The 11,100-nt window shown below is 43.1% G+C and overlaps 1 protein-coding gene and 1 long non-coding RNA gene across 5 annotated transcripts in view; one reads left to right on the top strand and one right to left on the bottom strand.

The window, feature by feature from the left end:
• LOC143041448 (uncharacterized) overlaps positions 1-11,100 on the bottom strand; it is a 196,702-nt gene that overhangs the window by 161,578 nt on the left and 24,024 nt on the right. The gene's annotated exons all lie outside the window — the stretch shown is intronic.
• LOC143041447 (uncharacterized) overlaps positions 1-11,100 on the top strand; it is a 62,040-nt gene that overhangs the window by 32,803 nt on the left and 18,137 nt on the right. For 2 of the 4 annotated variants that reach the window (XM_076213332.1, XM_076213329.1), the window contains exon 1: positions 2,983-3,326. The exons of 1 other annotated variant lie outside the window; for it this stretch is intronic. The gene's annotated coding sequence lies outside the window, so the exon portion shown is untranslated. Of the gene's footprint in view, positions 1-2,979; positions 3,327-11,100 lie in introns of those variants that run through there. One more of the 4 variants, XM_076213331.1, reaches the window with a different exon arrangement.

Genomic DNA, 11,100 nt, shown 5'->3' with positions numbered 1-11,100 from the left:
CATAAATGTGTATATATATGTACATCAATACGTTTATTCATGTACATATGCGTATACATACATATATAAATACACAAGGTCTACATATGCAATACACAGTGTATATTGTGTGTGGATACTGTAAATATACATGTACATGCATACACAAAATACACATACATACACACTACATATACAAATATCCATCTGTATACAAAGGGGTTTTCCCCCTTATGAAAGAGGTAGCCAAGTCAAAAGCACGTACCAACTCCCACCCATTCCACTTCCATCCACTACCCTTTCCACCCATTCCACTCCCGTCCTCCACCCTTTCCCTCCTCCCTCTTAGCTCCTCATGGATGACCCGTCTATCCCGCCCACTGCCCTGAGTCAGATGCAATGCAGCGAGGCACAAATATACATACAGTGGACACACACAAAGAAACATGTGGATACATGAGAGGCTTCAGGTATGATGCTTAAATTATCCACCATTTCCTCTCAGCTGTGGCTCATCAGCGTGAAGAGAAGACCGGCCCTATGCACATCAGGTCACCGAGGGCATCACTATGTCACCTGAGGTCAGAAACGAGGTCAACCCGTGACCCGCCCTTATGTCCCCATACCATAGAGGTGTCATTCGCTCGGCGCGTTTCCTCCCCCATTTCTTTAATGAACGGAATATAATCCATCTGGGTCGTGTACCAGGTCCATTTGTCCCCAAGCCCGCCCTGGGATTCCCCCCTGGGATTCCTGTGCAGACTCCGACTCCTTCTTTTGCCCTTTCTTCCTGACCTTAGGGCCTTGAACTTGACCTTGGCTGGGACCTCAGGATACAGACGCTGGAGGGAGTGGGTGAGGGGTGGTGGTGTACAAGGTTGATGCGTTTGGAATCTCGCATTCTTGAGTTGTGATTTTTCATTATTCTTCATATAAAAACAACAGCATCATATATATATATATATATATATATATATATATATATATATATATATATCTAAGAGTGTGTGTGTGTGTGTGTGTGTATAATTACACCCACGCACATAAATGGCAAGAGCTCACATTCCACTCGTTAATCTTTATATTATCACTATGTTTCTTTAATTTGAGAATTATATGCTTCGAAGCGTGATTGTGTTTATCTTCGATAAAAATACATATTGATTAAGATATTGGAAGTTCGAGTACTGTAATGTATCGTTATCCATAGCCTCAGGGCAGATTTGTGTCTATTATTTTCAATCATAATCATTCTGTGTACATTTTCCCAATCCAAACGTGAAATGAAATTATGTTTTCAATTTTATATGCTATACGGATATTTGACCACAAATCTTATTTTTACAATTTTATTTAGTTTCTCCATCCAAGAATGGTCCAATTCTCAATAAGATATCCATTATTAGACGCAATATTTTGGATAAAAATTGCTGGAAATGCTTCGCAACATAAGAAAAACATCGATTCTTATATGCAAGACGAATGGTTACTTGCCAGACGTACGATTCAATCTATTTACCAATTCTCCATTATTTCAACCGTGCAACAGACCGTGCAAATGACAATCACACTAAAATATGGTACATGACTTTACAAATACTTCCAAATTTATTATTTTCTTCACAATTCACTTCATGATAGTTCTCGATCTTCCGCCAACTTGGCATAGTGACGCTGCCTCATGTTCGATAATTCGCGGGAGATCGTCAACACATACCGTGCATGAATGTGTGTATGCCCGCCAAATAATTCCACAAATAACAATTCTACACAAACAAGAATAAACTTGTCTCATATTATCAACTTCCTCTACATTCCAATAGAGGGTACATATTCAAAACTATCGGACGGTTAAAATTGCCAAATCATGTGCTTCCTGTATTTTTTTGCGCATTTGAATCCGAGGTATTATTTTTTTTAGTATTCAACATGCGAATCCACTTGGATTACAGAAAAATAGCTTACCTAGTGTTCGTATTCGATGCATGTTCCATGACCATGCTCTAAATACTACAAATATAAATATTATAAGCATAACACTGCATACTGCCAATGCATTTATATATATTTTATAAGTCAACGATTCAATTACCGTGGAATCGTAATAATCTTTAATCAGTCTTGAGGTAGTCAATTTTCTGTTGATATGTAATTCCTTTAAAATAAGTTTTTATGATCGCTGACATTAACCTTACAGTACAGACGCCTTAATCATCATTACATAACAAAACCCACACCAACAAAGATGGCAATACTTTTAGTCTTATTCACAACTTAGATATAAATCATGGAATAGAGAAGAATCGGCGAGATTATTGAATTGAAGTTAAAAAAGTATTAAAACGACAATAAATTTGTCATCACACTGATGTCATGCGACAGATCTACAACGATGTATGCTGTCTCCTCTTACCCTCACCCACTCCCTCCGTCAACCGCTCTGTCGCTATGCCTATGTCTGGGAAATAATAATGCGTGACATAGCAACTTGTACTCTGAATTTTTTTGCCCAAATATGGCGGAAAATTAGTAAGGTATGCTAACGAGATGGAAAACTGCAGATCTGGGTAAATATGTCATCTTTTTCCACATTCTCTCTCTCTCCCTCCATCTCTTGTGAGTATGAAAGTGCGAGTGTTCGTTAGTTTCCTAAATGCAACCTATCGATAAACATACATCAAACACATAAATACGAATATATCTACCATAAATCGATCATCCATTTTACATTTGCATATTTAATTCTTCCTACTTTCACTCATCGCAACTGAATATATACCAACTACCCGTCGAAAAATCAAAATAAATACTCGTTGAATAAGTTAAATTAGTCTTTATCTATAGGCCTAGAATAAATATACAGGACAAAAATCAAACGGGATTAAAATTCACACGAGATAGTTGGTGAGAGCGGAGGGTGAATGAGAAGAAGAGGGGAAGGGTAGGGAGGGTGAGGTGGGAGAGAGCTGTGTTCGGCTGGGAGGGCAGTTGGCTGGTCGTCCTCATATCAAACACATTGAGACGCTGACGCCCTATGCATATCTTCATTGTGACGTGATTTCTACCAAAGTATGACGTGACGAGTGCCGTGGAATAGTGTGACGTGTTGTTTGGTGTATTTGCAAGCTGGTTGTGGTAGTAATTCTTGCTGTATCTCGTGTGTTTTGTCGACGTACACTTTTGAAAAGTGAAAGGAAATATTTGACCGCCCTCATGTGATCAAGGAGTACCTGTAGCAGTAGTGACGTGTTTAAGTTGTCCTTGTAAGGTCCCCCTCGGTCAAGTACCACCTTGGAGTCTGTCCTAAGTAGGATAACACTCCAAATGCAGGATACTTTTTCGACAACGTAAGTTCATAATGGTAATGAACACAATTGATTCAAATTCTTATTCACTTAATTACAAATTACCATAACATTACATCCATTTTACCACAGAATGGGTTTATCCTGTTTCCAGCCTGACTGGGAACAGACTAATTTATTCAGAGAAAATATTACATTTCCTATTCAGGAATCACATTCCTATCTTTAATTACTCTTCCGGTACGATGAATAGCTTGATAAGCTTTATTCTGGTCGTCGTATAACGATATATGATTTCTAGAAATGCCCTGCACAAGAATCTAACCATGTTAGCTTAGGTTTATGTTTATTGTGATCTTCAGCGTTGAGTTTCATAAGCTTCGTTGAAACAAACGCGTTTGCTTGTTGGCACTTTAGAAGTGTCTTCCTACTACGAACGCATTTGAGTTTTGCTACATAAGTGTATCTTCCTGAACGTGTTTGCTCAGTTATTGCTACAGCAAAGTGCCCTCTACATCGTTTTAAAAAAAATGCGTCGGGTTCTCAAATATCACCGTTGCCCTAAGTGTTTCCGCAGCTGCGAGAGTAATGTTTGTTTTGTATTGCGAGAAATCCTGTATGCCACCCCAAGGAACCTCAACACAACGCATTAAGCCCATGGCGTCGGGGCAGCTGAAGGGAAGTAATTATCTCACCCTACAGGTCAAATCCTATAGGTTACAGGTCTTCCCAAGGTGTGGATAACATTAGGCCAGTTCACTTGTAAAGAGAACTAATATTTTGACACTTACGAGGCGTATTAGTGAATAAGGCAGACCCAATCGACTGTCGACCGTTATTTGTGACGTCATGTCGCTTTAGTTTTCTTTCCTCCGAAGTGCAACGACTTGGATATGTAGACCTCTTGTTTTGCTCTGTCGAAACGAGGAACTGCTTCCGTACCCAGTGTCCCTTGGCCCCTGCCAGCCTCCCCAACCCCGCCCCTTCTTGGCACTGTGAGACAACTCGAACAAGTGCACGCTCACGTACATTCGTGGGGTCTCGCATGTGATTTGGAATCTCACGTCCTAGGGGTAAGGTGAGGAATTTCGGATCATATTGGTTAATGTAGAAATTGTCGTCACGTTGGATAGTTATGGCCTTGAAAGCGAAAAATAAAAGAAAAACGAAACATTTCAGAATGAACTAGGAAGATCAGAAGCTTGCTGAACGAAAAAGAAAGTTTGCACAAGTACAGAAAACAGCGGAGTATGTTGAGTAATCAAATAAAAAAACACGAGCAAAAAGTCTAAACACAAAAAACAACAAAACACAAGAAGAAAAAAAAAAAAAAAAAAAAAAAAAAAAAAAGGATCACTTGAAACAAAGAAAAACACTTTAAAAAAACGGAATATCGGGTACAGGGGGAAAAAACACAAACAGAAAAAACAATAATAACCGAACATTAAGGAACATTGCGACGGCGATGCCCGTGGACCGGTCGACCTGCGACTGACCTCAAAAACGGCTCTCGGCTGTAGGTCAATGTCAACAGCGGCCAATGTCATGGTCTCATTTTGTAGTGCTACGGAGCACCTGTAGGTCTGATAAGACCTTCATCCAAGTTTTCATAAACACATTCGCTTCTTTTTGAATCACTTTAAACCGTTTAAAATTAGTACGAAAGTTACAACACCAGGAACGTTCGGGTTTTCCATAAGTATACTCATTCTTTTAAGTATTACGAAAACTATTCCACCTGAAATCATTTCACTACTTTAACATGAATTACCATTACCATTGCCTTTTAGAATACAAAAAATAATCCACTAATAATCCTCCCATTATTCTAACATGAATAATTATTACCATTGTTTCAAGCATTCCTGTGGTGGAACAAGGTGCTCTATCCTTCAACTTCAGCCATCTAGTGCTTGCATGCATTTCCTCAATTAGTCTTGCTCAATTGGATCGTGGACGCCGTTGGAGGAAGGGGGGAAAGGTATTTTGGTCTGCAGTAACCAGCTCTTCTATCCTCGAGGACATTGACCCGCAGAAGAGAAGGAAGGAGGGCACCATAACAAAGAGACTCTAGGAACTAAAAATGACCATACATTTATTATCTCCACAGGAAGGAACGAAGGGGGTGTAGGAACGTTACTAATAGACCTATAGGTCAGATTCTAGAGAACTAGGAGCAATATTAGAAATAGCGATGAACTTGGTTGAGAGCAGGTGTGCCAGTCCAGTTCGTGGAAGTGGCTGGCATATGTAATGGCCGCTCCACCCACTAACCCACCAGGAACACGCACTAAAACGGGTCAGTCACCTCTCTGCCACCTCTCTGACCACCACCCCCCTCTCCCTCCCCTTTTCAACACGCTCACATTCGTCCCTTGAATGATCCCCCCCTCCACGCCTCCTCTATCCCCCCTACTCCCCCTCTAGCCTTCCCACTCCCCCTCTAGCCTCCCCGCGCCCCCTTCAGCACCCCCACACTCGCTTCCAGCCCCCCGCGCCCCCTATCCAGCCCCCCACGCCCCCCATCTATCCCCCACGCCCCTTATCTAGCCCCCCTGCAGCCTGAAGTGAATATCCCATCCACAAGGGGGAGTTTGATAATTACACCCTGCTTTCTCATACACAAATTCCATCCTCCACAGGTGTCGCACGTTCCTTCTGAATATTATATGAAACCCCCATATGTTTTCTTTGTATATACGTTTGTTGGGCGTGTATGTTTGTTTTTCGTATACGAGCTTTACTAAATATTTCCATACACGCACAGAAACGTGTTGGGACGGTGGGTTTTTTCAGTATAATGTACCACATTATGTGGTCGCATACACACACACACACACACACAAAAGAATTTAGCCAAAGTTTGATAAGTGGAGACAAAGAAACGGAACCCCATGAGCTCAACTTCAACTCTGTATAACACAACTAGGCAACACACACACACACACACGTACATGTTCATTCCCAAACACCTGTACCCCCATAACTACATATATGGATACTCGTTCCTTTTAAATTAGTAAACCTAACTCTGAGTGCATTTCTACATAAAAATCATTCTTACATGTGCAACTTAAATTGTTTATGCACTCAAGTATCCCCCCAAAAAAGGTTATACAAACACACGCTCGCGCGTTTTTCTTTTAGATATATATATACGAGGGTTGATTACCAAATTATTATACTTATCATGTATATATATCTATTATGTATTTATAGTGTATGTGTGTGTGTGTGTAGGCGTTTCCTGTACACATGTTCATATGTATCCCTTAGCAACACATCGACACGCAAACATCCATTTCCGAAACAGCCCTACTCTCCTCCCGCCGTGAACCAACCAGTCTTTCGTGTATGATTGACTCCTATTTTACCCTCCCCCCTTCCCCCCCTCATCATCTACTTCGGTAATTCAGAGGTTCCCATCGTTGTCTTGTCCTTGGGTCTTCCCCTTCGTCGGATCATAAGTTCCTCGTAGGTTCCTTCTTATCGAAGTCTGGGGCGACGATTCTTCGTGTGAGCTATCCTAGGATAAAATTCTTCATGTGGGCCATCCTGGGTTTACGATTCTTCGGTTGTTTAAGTTGATGACAATAAGCATAACCCTCATTCAACCTAACCTAATCTTTATTCCACTGTTGATATTCGGCGTACTGGGGTGACAATTCTTCAGGTGGGATCTCATGGGGTGACAATTCTTCATGTCACCCTTATATATTGTTTAATATATATTCAGGATTCTCCTGTCCGGCTGTTGTCTCATGGCTGAATAAAATCGCTTGACAATGTGTAGATATTTTTCTCTCATTAGGCACATCACTTGTCCTCAAAACTTACAACCATTTCCTTAATAAAATAGAAACAGAACCCGAAATACTCATGAGGTAAATAACGGGAACAGAATTTTACGTTTTAATATGAGTATTGCTAGTATTTATTGGGAAAAAAAATTCGAAAGGTTGTATTTCAAGAATTTGAGACACATCGTACGGAGATTGCAGAAGTCTTATAGAACCGGTTCTCAGATCTCCCCAGAACCCCAGACCCGTCTTCTCCTTAATAAGACGCACCAGAACCCCCCCCCCCCAGAACCCATTCCGCCACCACGGATTCCCTCGTAAGCCGATTTATGTCTACGGAAACTGTGCCAGTCTGATCCAGTCGACCTTGTGACCTTCCTCCGATTCTGTTGTCTCATTCTTGTGCCAAATTTAGTCTGGGCCAAAACTTGTCCAATTACCCTTGACCAGTGCCACTCACCTTGTGGACCATGAACCCTTAGTGGGTCACTAAGGGTCGACATTGGGGTCACAAACCTAAAACTAGTGGGAGTTAGTGGATACTTTGTGATTTAGTTGGTTTTAAACTGAGCCCTAGGAGTCTATGAAACAGTAATACATAAGGACGTTCCCTATCCAATGGGATCCCTAGTGGGTCAATAAGGGTTACTATTTGAGTAACCGAAAACTAGTGGAATTCAATGAATGCTTAACGATTTCGCTTAGTGATGAACGGAACCCCAGGAGTTTAGGAACAGTAATACATAAGGGAGTTCCCTATCCAATGGTCATATATCTGACTGTACTGACGTTTAACGTTGTCTCCCAATCTGCATTTCACTGTTATCTGATTCTCGGACTTTAGAACACTTGGCAAGCTGAGTGGTCCGTCATTCGTGCAATGTGATGACGTGGCAAATATATGAACTGCATGTAAGTGCAAAATGAATAGATTATGTACTGCTTATTTTAAACAGCTTCCGCATGCCTTGTTACGTAAACAGACGTTATATATATATATATATATATATATATATATATATGTATATGTATATATATGTGTGTATATATATATATATATATATATATATATATATATATATATGTATATGTATATATATGTGTGTATATATATATATATATATATATATATATATATATGAACAGTAAGGCATAAGAACATACGTATATATGGCTTAGAACCTCCTAGAATCAAGGGTATGTCCCGTCTGTTGTCAAGAGCATATGTTCTTCACCCGCCCTTTGTCACATACACCATATTTATGTGTCACTGTTAAACTCCTGAGGTTGTGTTCAGCAATAAATCGCAACGCTATTGCACTGCATCAAGAGAACCCCCCCCCCCAACCCGGCCCCTTATACACAAACACGCCACGTCTAGTGACATTTAAATTTGACCCTTGGCTTTCCTCTTTAGTATGACCGGATTCTCCCCTGACCTTGACCCGAGATGTCATTGACATACAACACCATTATGATTATGGCCCAGTGTCCCAAATAACACCCTAATGACCTGAGCCTGTTTATGTGACCTTAACTTGCTGTTTACGTGGTTCCCGGTGACTGGCACTGTTCTTAAACCCATTATACACCATATGACTTGACATTGCATGTCCCATGTATACATACATACATACATACCATGCAGTTTTCCTTGTCACTGTCACTTGGGATGAAAAACTTCCTCGGGGCCCCTTTGCAAGGCCCCATCGGGACCTCCACGGGGGTTTTGATGCTTTAAATACCACCAAAACGGGGACCTACACAGCCCTACGAACCTGCCTAACGACCGGGGGTGATAAGAAAAAAAAGCGAGGAAAAAAAAAGAGAGAAAGAGAGAGGATAAGGCAGGTGTGCACAGTATCGGACAAACCCGTGGCCGTGAAACCGTAGTGCCGTTGATAAGCCTGCGTTCGAAAGGGTTGACTTGGGCTTGCACGCACTCCATCTCCGGCCCGAAGCACGTCACATGAGTCTGCCAAACGCTGCACCAGAAAGTGCTGAGACGTACTCCAAGCAGAGATGGAACTTTCCGCGGGTTTTATTGATCTTTGGAGCCAAGTTTGCGTGCCGAATTAGAACGGCGCGCACCGATTCGGAGTCATCGTGGAGCAGGGGTCATTCACCCAGTGCCACCGAGAACCGCTCAAGGTCTCTCGCGGTGCCAAGAGTACGACGACAGCGACGTGGTGGCGGAGGAGGGAGAGGAGGAGGTGAGGGCTGCTGGGAGAGCGGACGGGTAGCTCTAGCTGAAGAGGATGGGAGGGGTGGGTTGTGTTGTTGGGGGCAGCGGGGGGATGGGAGGTATGTCTCTACCTGGTGATGACTTGGTTAGGACTGGGAGTGGGGGGGAGGGGGGGAGTGAAGTTATTTTAGATATTTTCGCAGTATTACCCCCGTCGTGCTCGGAGCTCTTCCGAGGGAATGTTTGCGTGTGTTGGTGATGGAGACCAGGTCTGTTGATATGGCACTCCTCATGACACGGTAAGGATAGGTCATCCGTTGAAATGGCACGTGGCACGACACTCATGGGTGAGGTTATGTTAGTGGGCGGGGTGGCTACTGAACTCCCCACACACGCCCTCACGCCCACATTCGCCACCCATGGGCTCCTGCTTGTATTGAACAGTGCCGTCGCTGTTTCATTTATTGATGGAGACGATTCACGGCCGCCGCAATGCATGACTGAGTGCCAAGGCTGTGACACGACAACGTGAGGGGAGCCTACACACACACAGCGGCCAATGTGGGTTCATTACTTGCACTTCCTTGCAAGAATGCAGAGTTTAATGGCTTCGTGTACGTGTATGCATTGTATGCGCATGGAAACAAACACACACACGACCTGTGGGTCAGTGGTAGAGTTCCCGGCTGTCACTACGGCGGTCCGGGTTCGAATCCCGCCCAGGGCTGAAATCATTTCAGTATCGCTGCGCTGCGGGTCGTTACTCCAATACTCGTGGGCAGGGAGTTGGAGTGTGTGCGTGTGCGTGTAAGGTCACGGCATAACCCATAGATCGGTAATGTATAAGCTCTGAACTCTCTTCCGGGAGGGAAATGGCTGTCGATCACGAATCCAACACGTGATCCAAGACCATGGTGGTGAATCACACACACGATTCTTAGAATAATCTAGAATAGGCTCGTCCATTCACACAACATAAGCGAGTTTAAACTTAGGCTTGACCGACAAAGGCAAGGGGCGGGGCTCCACGAGTGTAGGTCATATACGCACAGTGAATAACAGCATCAAACGAACTTCGTTATAGCACACGTGCATTCTAATATGGTTTATGAAACAGTACGCACAGGTGTTCCTGAGGCAAGTGTTACTTTCCGACACCGGCTTTCATGTCAGTAGACCACGCCACCTCCATCCGCCCCCACTCCACTTCGCCTCCTTTGTTTACTTTCAAAGGAGGCAACCCGCACCCCGAAAGACGTCGTTTTCTTTCCGTCCTTCGGTCTCACCTGCCCCGTTTTCTTCGTCGCGGGCTTTGTGGTCAACGCCCCCAAGTACGCGTCATCATCGTCTCGAGTGAATAAAATAGTTTGACTTTTTTAAAATTAAAATGTTTTAAAGTGTGGAAAAATGTATGTAAATCAGACGATTACAGAAGCACACACAAACACACACACACACGACTCGGTGGCGTGGTTGGTAGAGTCCCCGACTGTCACTACAGCGGTCCGGGTTCGAATCCTGCCCAGGGCAAAAATAATCTCAGTATCGCTGCGCTTCGAGTCGTTACTCCAACTCTCGTGGGCGGGGAGTTGGGTGTGTTTGTGCGTGTAAGGTCACAACATTACCCATAGATCGGTCATACGAGCTCTGAGCTCTCTTCCGGGAGGGAAATAGCTGTCGATCACGAGTCCAGCACGTGATCCAAAGACCAAGGTGAATACACACACACAGGATAAATGGTAAGGACAAAATGGATGTGGGATGAGTGTGGGAGAAATAAAAGGTGGGTGTATGCTTGAGCTGGCCACCCCCTTATAAGGGGGAAAATGCC

Source organism: Oratosquilla oratoria, chromosome 31, assembly GCF_046742065.1.
Source record: "Oratosquilla oratoria isolate Oo_2021 chromosome 31, ASM4674206v1, whole genome shotgun sequence".
Classification (NCBI taxonomy): domain Eukaryota; kingdom Metazoa; phylum Arthropoda; class Malacostraca; order Stomatopoda; family Squillidae; genus Oratosquilla; species Oratosquilla oratoria.
Note: the sequence above shows the minus strand (reverse complement) of the source record. Positions and strands in the feature narration are given on the sequence as shown.